This window comes from Macrobrachium rosenbergii, chromosome 58, assembly GCF_040412425.1.
Source record: "Macrobrachium rosenbergii isolate ZJJX-2024 chromosome 58, ASM4041242v1, whole genome shotgun sequence".
Taxonomy (NCBI): Eukaryota; Metazoa; Arthropoda; class Malacostraca; order Decapoda; family Palaemonidae; genus Macrobrachium; species Macrobrachium rosenbergii.
The window spans coordinates 21,749,736-21,758,556 of NC_089798.1; positions in this window are offsets into that span (position 1 = coordinate 21,749,736).

Genomic DNA, 8,821 nt, shown 5'->3' on the forward strand with positions numbered 1-8,821 from the left:
GAGATGGTTGTCGTGTCGGCTCTGTCTTGGTCGTCGTTATTGGAGGAGGACGTCAGCAGGTCTCGTCAGCAGAGCAGCAGAGAGTTCCTTGAGGACGAGATGGTTGTCGTGTCGGCTCTGTCTTGGTCGTCGTTATTGGAGCAGGAGGACGTCAGCAGGTCTCGTCAGCAGCAGAGCAGCGGAGAGTTCCTGAGGACGAGATGGTTGTCGTGTCGGCTCTGTCTTGGTCGTCGTTATTGGAGGAGGACGTCAGCAGGTCTCGTCAGCAGAGCAGCGGAGAGTTTCTTGAGGACGAGATGGTTGTCGTGTCGGCTCTGTCTTGGTTGTCGTTATTGGAGGAGGACGTCAGCAGGTCTCGTCAGCAGAGCTGCATAGGGTTTCTTGAGGACGAGATGGTTACTGTGTCGGCTCTGTCTTGGTCGTCGTTATTGGAGGAGGACGTCAGCAGGTCTCGTCAGCAGAGCAGCAGAGAGTTTGAGGAGCGACGAGAGTTTCTGTCTTGGTCGTCGTTATTGGAGGAGGACGAGAGGTCTGCAGAGCAGCGGAGAGTCGGCGAGATGGTGTCTTGGTCGTCTGGTCGTCGTTATTGGAGGAGGACGTTAGCAGGTCTCATCAGCAGAGCAGCGAGAGTTTCTTGAGGATGAGATGGTTGTCGTGTCGGCTCTGTCTTGGTCGTCGTTATTGGAGGAGGACGTCAGCAGGTCTCGTCAGCGTCAGCAGAGCAGCGGAGAGTTCCTGGAGGAGGACGTGAGGACGAGATGGTTGTCGTGTCGGCTCTGTCTTGATCGTCGTTATTGGAGGAGGACGTCAGCAGGTCTCGTCAGCAGAGCAGCGGAGAGTTTCTTGAGGACGAGATGGTTGTCGTGTCGGCTCTGTCTTGGTCGTCGTTATTGGAGGAGGACGTCAGCAGGTCTCGTCAGCAGAGCAGCGGAGAGTTTCTTGAGGACGAGATGGTTTGGTCGTGTCGGCTCTGTCTTGCAGTCGTCGGAGAGTTTCTTGAGGAGGATGGACGTCAGCAGGTCGTCGTCAGCAGAGCAGCCGGAGAGTTCTTGAGGATGAGAGCAGAGTTGTCGAGATGGTTGTCGTCGGCTCTGTCTTGGTCGTCGTTATTGGAGGAGGACGTCAGCAGGTCTCATCAGCAGAGCAGTGGAGTCAGGACGAGATGGTCTCGGCTCTGTCTGTCTTGGTCGTCGTTATTGCACGAGCAGGTCTTGTCAGGAGAGTTCCTTGAGGACGAGATGGTTGTCGTGTCGGCTCTGTCTTGGTCGTCGTTATTGGAGGAGGACGTCAGCAGGTCTCGTCAGCAGAGCAGCGGAGAGTTCCTTGAGGACGAGATGGTTGTCGTGTCGGCTCTGTCTTGGTCGTCGTTATTGGAGGAGGACGTCAGCAGGTCTCGTCAGCAGAGCAGCGGAGAGTTTCTTGAGGACGAGATGGTTGTCGTGTCGGCTCTGTCTTGGTCGTCGTTATTGGAGGAGGACGTCAGCAGGTCTCGTCAGCAGAGCAGCAGAGCAACGGAGAGTTTCTTGAGGCTCGTTATTGAGATGGTTGTCGAGTTTCGAGGACGAGATCTGTCTTGGGCTCGTTGGTTGTCGTTATTGGAGGAGGACGTCAGCAGGTCTCGTCAGCAGAGCAGCGGAGAGTTCCTTGAGGACGAGATGGTTGCCGTGTCGGCTCTGTCTTGGTTGTCGTTATTGGAGGAGAACGTCAGCAGGTCTTGTCAGCAGAGCAGCGGAGAGTTCCTTGAGGACGAGATGGTTGTCATGTAGGCTCTGTCTTGGTCGTCGTTATTGGAGGAGGACGTCAGCATGTCTCGTCAGCAGAGCAGCGGAGAGTTTCTTGAGGACGAGATGGTTGTCGTGTCGGCTCTGTCTTGGTCGTCGTTATTGGAGGAGGACGTCAGCAGGGCGTCATCAGGTCTTGAGGACGAGATGGTTGTCGTGTCAGCTCTATGTCTTGCAGAGCAGCTGAGAGGTTCTTGAGGACGAGATGGTGGTTGTCGTGTCGGCTCTGTCTTGGTCGTCGTTATTGGAGGAGGACGTCAGCAGAGCAGAGCAGGAGAGTTTCTTGAGGACGAGATGGTTGTCGTGTCGGCTCTGTCTTGGTCGTCGTTATTGGAGGAGGACGTCAGCAGGTCTCGTCAGCAGAGCAGCGGAGAGATGTTTCTGGCCATGATGGTTCGTTATCGTCTCGTCAGACTCTGTCATGATGGCTCCTGGAGTTGGAGTTGGAGGACTGTGCTTGAGGGCTACTGTAGATGGTTGCCGTGTCGGCTCTTTCTTTGTTGTCCTGCAGTGTTCCTGTGTTGCAGCTTCGTCTGTGAATGTTTATGTAACTCTGGCTGTTCGTATTTTTCATGTGATTGTTTATTGCTTTGCTGACTGTGTTTTTCATGTGATGTTTATTGCTTTGCTGACTGTATTTTTCATGTGATGTTTATTGCTTTGCTGACTGTATTTTTCATGTGATGTTTATTGCTTTGCTGACTGTTTAAGGTAGCCTATCTAATTTTTGACCATTTATGTATTGTTTTTTTTGCGTATTTAAGCTTGTCTTATGAGTGTTATAATTCATGTGATTTATTTGGACTTGCTGCTTTCAGATTCAATGTTTTGAATTATTTTTGCAGACTCTTAAATGTAACGTTTGTGCTGTTAATGGTCTCTCATGTTTATTTGATTATTGTCCTTTTAAAGTAATTTGATTATGCGGCTGATTTGTTTTTGTAATACAGTAGTTTAAAGTGCTGTCTCTTTTTATATTGTTTATAAATTTATTACTGACTCACATTTTGGTATGCTAAATTGAACCTGACTCACTTAATATTGTGTATATAACTTTATCGTAAATAAATGATTTTTAAGGTAACTTTTTGGTTTTGTTCTGCTCCTCCCTCCTTTGTTTGTCACCTCTCGTCAGTCATTTCAGCCCAATTGCTTATTATTTTTAAGAACCTGTCGATCTCGAGAGGCGAGATCGTAAATATATATATATATATATATATATATATATATATATATATATATATATATATATATATATATATATATATATATATATATATATATATATATATATATATATATATATATATATATATATATATATATATCAAATTAAAGCCCTCCTCTACAGCATAAAATAAAATTGATATGGACAAAAACAAAAGTAATTCAAAACAGGTATTTATTTAAGTTTCTCTCTGAGTATTTAATATTTTGTGTGGCCTCCATCTGCCTGTACCACAGCCTGTATTCTTGAGGGGTATGATTTCAGCAAATCGCAAAAAGCTGAGACTCAAACTCCATTTCCCTGAGCACTTCAGTCACCTATCTTTGCAGGTCGCTGAGGCTTGGTATACCATCATAGTTCACTGTGTGCACTTCAACACGATCCTTTAAGATACTACCAATGTTTTCACACACATTAAGGTCAAGGGAGCTACCTGGAAATTCACTTGACGAGAAGAAATCGATACCACTGTTTCGAAGCAGCTCCTGTGTCTGAAGAGCCTTGAAACATGGTGCCTTATCATGCAAAAATGTGACTTCTTCAGCAGATAACACATTTTCAGGATCTTTGAGGAAAGGAAATACTCCACCAGTAAGCACAGTTTCTCTGAAGTATTCGCGATTCCATGACTCCTTTTTCTTTGATGATCCACATTAACCATTTGGCTGTGAAACAGAGAAAAATTCCCAAACATTCAGGAAATTTCACAACTTGGCGATAGCGCACGTCATCGCTGATATCATCCAACTTTGCAGCCCAAATGATGTCATTTTTATGATTTGGCTTCCTGGCTGTGTAAATGAAGAATTCATCTGATGCGGCAACATGGAGAAAGTCAGCTTCATCCCAATCTTTAAGAAATGAACCACAAAACCTCTTTCCCATTTTTGTTTCTAGTTCAAGCGCCAATTTACGTAAAGACTTTCTTGGTCTACCCACTGCATCAGCTATGATGTCTTTTGACTCCTGAGAAAGGACTTCAGGCCTTCCAAGATTCTCACTCTTTTCGCGATGACAGTCATATGAATTTTTGTTCCAGTTTCTTTTAACAAAGGATTCATCTCTTTTAATGTATTTAGCTATCCAGGAACATGAAATGAGGGATGCACCAGCATCCCTGGCCTCTCTGAAGGTTATAGCCCGGATTTGGTCAATCCATCTGATTTCCTCTGAGTCGTTAGCCATGGCTGTATCTAACTCCGACACTCAGTCTGAAAATAGAAGAAATGTGAAATGAAAAATAGCTTAATAGAAACTTAAAATAATGTACTTGGAGATAGGCTATACCAGAAAACTTCATAACTTTCCATTTGTTCTGCGGAGGGGGGGGCCTCTAATTTCGAAACACATGGTATATATATATATATATATATATATATATATATATATATATATATATATATATATATATATATATATATATATATATATATATATATATATATATATATATATATATATATATATATATATACTTTCGGTAATATTCAGTGCCACCTAAATATTCAAAAAGATTAAAGGGTGGATGAAGCCTCGGTGCAGAAAAAATTCATAACATTAACAGTTTCATTCAGCTGCAAAGGCTCATGAGTAGCGTATCGGATCCCCCTACACGCTTCTCGGATATTAAGGCTCTTCCTTTCTAAAACCTCTCCCGTCCCTCTATCTATCCAGCAAATTCCAGATCTTCTTTTGAAGTGTATAGCATACCACAACAGGAAAATCTTGTAAAATATCTTGACCTTAGCATTAAGTCGCTGAATTTAAATATCTGTTAATTCCGTCATACAAAAAAGTACTTTGTAAGTCTAATAGTTCTCTCTCTCTCTCTCTCTCTCTCTCTCTCTCTCTCTCTCTCTCTCTCTCTCTCTCTCTCTCTCTCTCTCTCTTTTCCGGTCGTCTTAGACAAATTGCAAATATCGCTTTCTTGTTTATTCCATTTCACATAGTCTTGGTTTCATTTGTTAAACATAATCCTGCAATTCTGTAAGCCAATTTCCTTTTTACTTATGAAGTTGACTTGTATGTCTCTGTTTCCAATGAAAAAAGTCACAGAGCTTTCGGCTGCGCACAACCGATATGATTACTTCAAAGTCTTGTTTCCTAGAAACAATATTTCTTGCGTTTCCAAACAGTTGAGCTCACAGTAGCAAATCTGAACAGTCATCACGAGTGAATATCAAATAATTACGAGTGTAATGAACTTAAGAAAACTGAGTTATTTAGATCAAACAAGTAAAACTTGGGAAAATCCTAAATAATCGCCATTTTGGCATGTTTTTAAACAGTGTAACTTTGAGAGAAGAGTCATTACTGTATATACTCATAAAGACTCAAGGGCAACTTGGCCTTGTTGTCTGCATCAGTTGGAACTAAACACTAACATAAGCGCAGTTTATTGTAACGGCATCATTAAATTAATGTTGGCAGTGCTCAGTGATACTGAGCAGAGTCAAGAATGAAGGTCACAATACCGGGTGACAGAACAGGTATAAAGGGGAGACTCGATAAATCCCTCATATTAATGTCGGTTTCAGTAGGAGGTTATTCTCAGCAGTAGAAGATGGCGAAGGTGCGCTTTCAAGTTTCATCTTCAGAATTAAAGTAGAATGAAGTGATAAACAATCGCTTCATTTCATGCCTGGCGTCGAAGAGGGTGAGGTTCAAAGTTTACCTTCGTTGGTGCAAATTAGATTTTGGTGTTGATATTTTTACGGAGAGACTTCAAAATGCAAAGGCTGAATTTGAGAAGGAAGAAGAAACAAGCACACCTTTCTCGCTTTCAAGGGACCCCATTACTTAGCTCTAGACATTGAAGAAGAGGAAGTCTGGGATGGAATGTGAATGACACCAATGGGACACGAATATTGACGGACAATGCTTCCAATCATGGACCCCCACCCTTCCTTCCTACTGCGTTCCTTTCCACCTCCTCCCTCATGAATCTCCTCCTACATGCTCCCTCCCACCCACCATCTCGTCGTCATTGCAGAAAAATGACGCTGGCATTGAGTTTCAGATGGCAATGACAAAAGCTTCCGCCACCATTGTCCTACATTGTACACGACACTGAAATATATCTCCCTCTTTTATTCGCTGTCCTTTTGGACAGCTCGTCATGAGATGCAGGGGCTTGTTTGCAAGTTATTTTTGAAATATGCATCGTGATTGTCCTTAATCTAAAAGTCGGAGACAGTGCTCTGCTGTCATGCGCGCCCTCTCTCTTCTTCTTCTTCTTCCTGTATACACACACATCGTCAACATACTCATTTGCTTTTCCTTCAACAGTTTTTCTTTGTACGCAAAATTTCTCAGTGAAGTAGTCGTTTACCGTTTCTTATTGTTCTTTCTCTTAATTCCGGTTTTCGCTTCCATTCCTCTATGAATATGGAACTAGACATTATTGCTAATACGAAAAGCCGAAACTAGGTGCGTCCAAGGCTTATTTCTCTCCTGTTTTGTATTAACCCCGAGGTGTCAGGAAATGTTCATGGGTTTGTGTGTTAGGCTCCTTGGATATCACAATTATAGTGTTGTAGGTGAATAGCAATACCTTTTAAAAAGATCACAGGCCTGGCTAAGTCTGCCTGCTATCAAGAACTAGAGGTTTATCACTTCTGAGTTTGCTTTCACCCACAGAGAGAGGGCGGCGCCATAGGGAAACCAAACAGATATCAATGCCACCTGCGCCTTGTAACTATCGAAGGAAGCAGGGACAGACAATTTACAGGGCCAGAGGTTTCAGAAGTTTCACCTCTTTACCCAGAACTCATCAACTACACGTCGTGCACATTTGCGGTGCATGGTTTCTCAATCTCCTATTTTCCTAAGGCCGTGTTCACCACATACCACTTTCCCTTGTAATCACAAAATTCTCACACTTGCGCTTCATAGGAAATATTTAATCCAAACACACCCTTTCTTGCTTCATCCCACACTTCCTAGTTCTGTTTTCTGACTTTATCTAGCACAAAACTCTGTTGTGAATATTTGTAGGTACACTAATACATACATACATATATATATATATATAGTACACACACACACACACACACACACACACATATATATATACATATATATATATATATATATATATATATATATATACATACATATATATATATATATATATATATATATATATGTATGGGTCTTCGAGTGAAATATGGAAAAGGGGAGACGTTGTCTGAAAATATTTCAGTCTTATGTCAACGAAGTAAATAATAAGAGGATTTATTGTATATAGAGGATAGAAGAAATACAGATCTGAACTGATGTAACAACAGAGGGGATTGGTGTAAAGTTGATAGTATTTGTGGATGAGACTGTTGTCGTCGCAAGGAGGACAATAAGATGATGAATGAATGGAAAGCTTTGTCTCAGGATTTGTTGGGATTACAAGTGAGATGCTGAGGTACGAGTATATTAAAGGAAGTGCAGCTGAGGAGCAGTTCAGATGCGTCCAGAATTTCTGAATGAAGGAGACATCCCAGAGGAAAAAAAGGAATTTGCTCCTTTGTGCGAGAGCAAAAGTGGAAGGCGACTGTAAAGCCTAGTCGGTCGACTCTTTGGTCGAGAAGGAGAAAGGAATTTGCTCCTGCAGTAGGTTTCGGTCACCTTCCACTTTTCCTCTTCTCTTCTCTCTCTTCTCTCATAGAGGCACAATTTGCGAGAAACAAATTTTTTCTCTAAAGTGTCTATACTTTAGAAGCTCTCTTGCAAACGTATTCTTTTTACCATCGAAGCCTTTGTCGCTTGTTCATTTCCAACGTTTCATCTCAACACTTGCTTCTTTCTTTCGGTGTTGCCGCGAGGCCAAAACTCACTTTTCTACTACATCTCTCACCAGTCCTTCCATCTCTCCCCCTCCAGACACGCCCGCCCCACGATGTGGCTGTTGTAGTAATATATAGAACAGAATCAGTCAGGCAGCTGAGAGAGAGAGAGAGAGAGAGAGAGAGAGAGAGAGAGAGAGAGAGAGAGAGAGAGAAATACGGTATATGGGAAAACATCAATTTTTCTTGTCTCCATCTTCGTCTGTGCTGGTTTTAGTGTTCCCGAGCGATTACTGATGAATGCTAAATACTTTCGCATGCCAGGCAACTCCAAATTACAAAGCTTGTTCTGGATTTCTTTCTATTAGTCATTGCTTCTTTTTTTTTTTTTTTACTTTCAGTCTTGAGCCCAACGAGACTCACAGGAACATGAATTCGCGCTCACTTCAACGTGTGCACGAACCTTTTGAGAATGGGTACAGTCTTGACTTCATTTTCATGTAAGATTTGTTGCATGATTTTATATTCTTTTTATGCCGCACACACGCAGGCTTTATTGTTTACCTTCTTTTCGTTCGATCTATTGTTTTTTTAACACTTGCACACAAGGGCTGACAGCATATCTAACACCTCTGAAGGCTCCTGCAGACCTCTAGTTCCACCCTTTATTATTCGTAGGCCGAAGGTAGTACAAAAAATTTCTTTGCTTCGAACTTTTTGGTTAATTTTAGAAGCTCAATCATTCTTCGACGAATCTTCCAATTATCTCCATCTCTATTATCGCTCCTAAGGTCTTGAGCCTTTTTCTTCTTTTGATTAAAGGATATGTTCCTAGTTGTTTTTTCTGTGAGGGGAAAGTAAAATTCCTGACATTTTTAGGCCCTTGCCAAAGCTTCCAGGGTGTGGAAATGTTACCGTTACGTTTTCTTCAGAGTATTTATAAAGTATAGCATATTTTGTACCTTAAATTGGAAGACAACAAACAAAATAGGAGTTTCACAATGTTAATCAGGCGACCATTGATAGGCTACCTG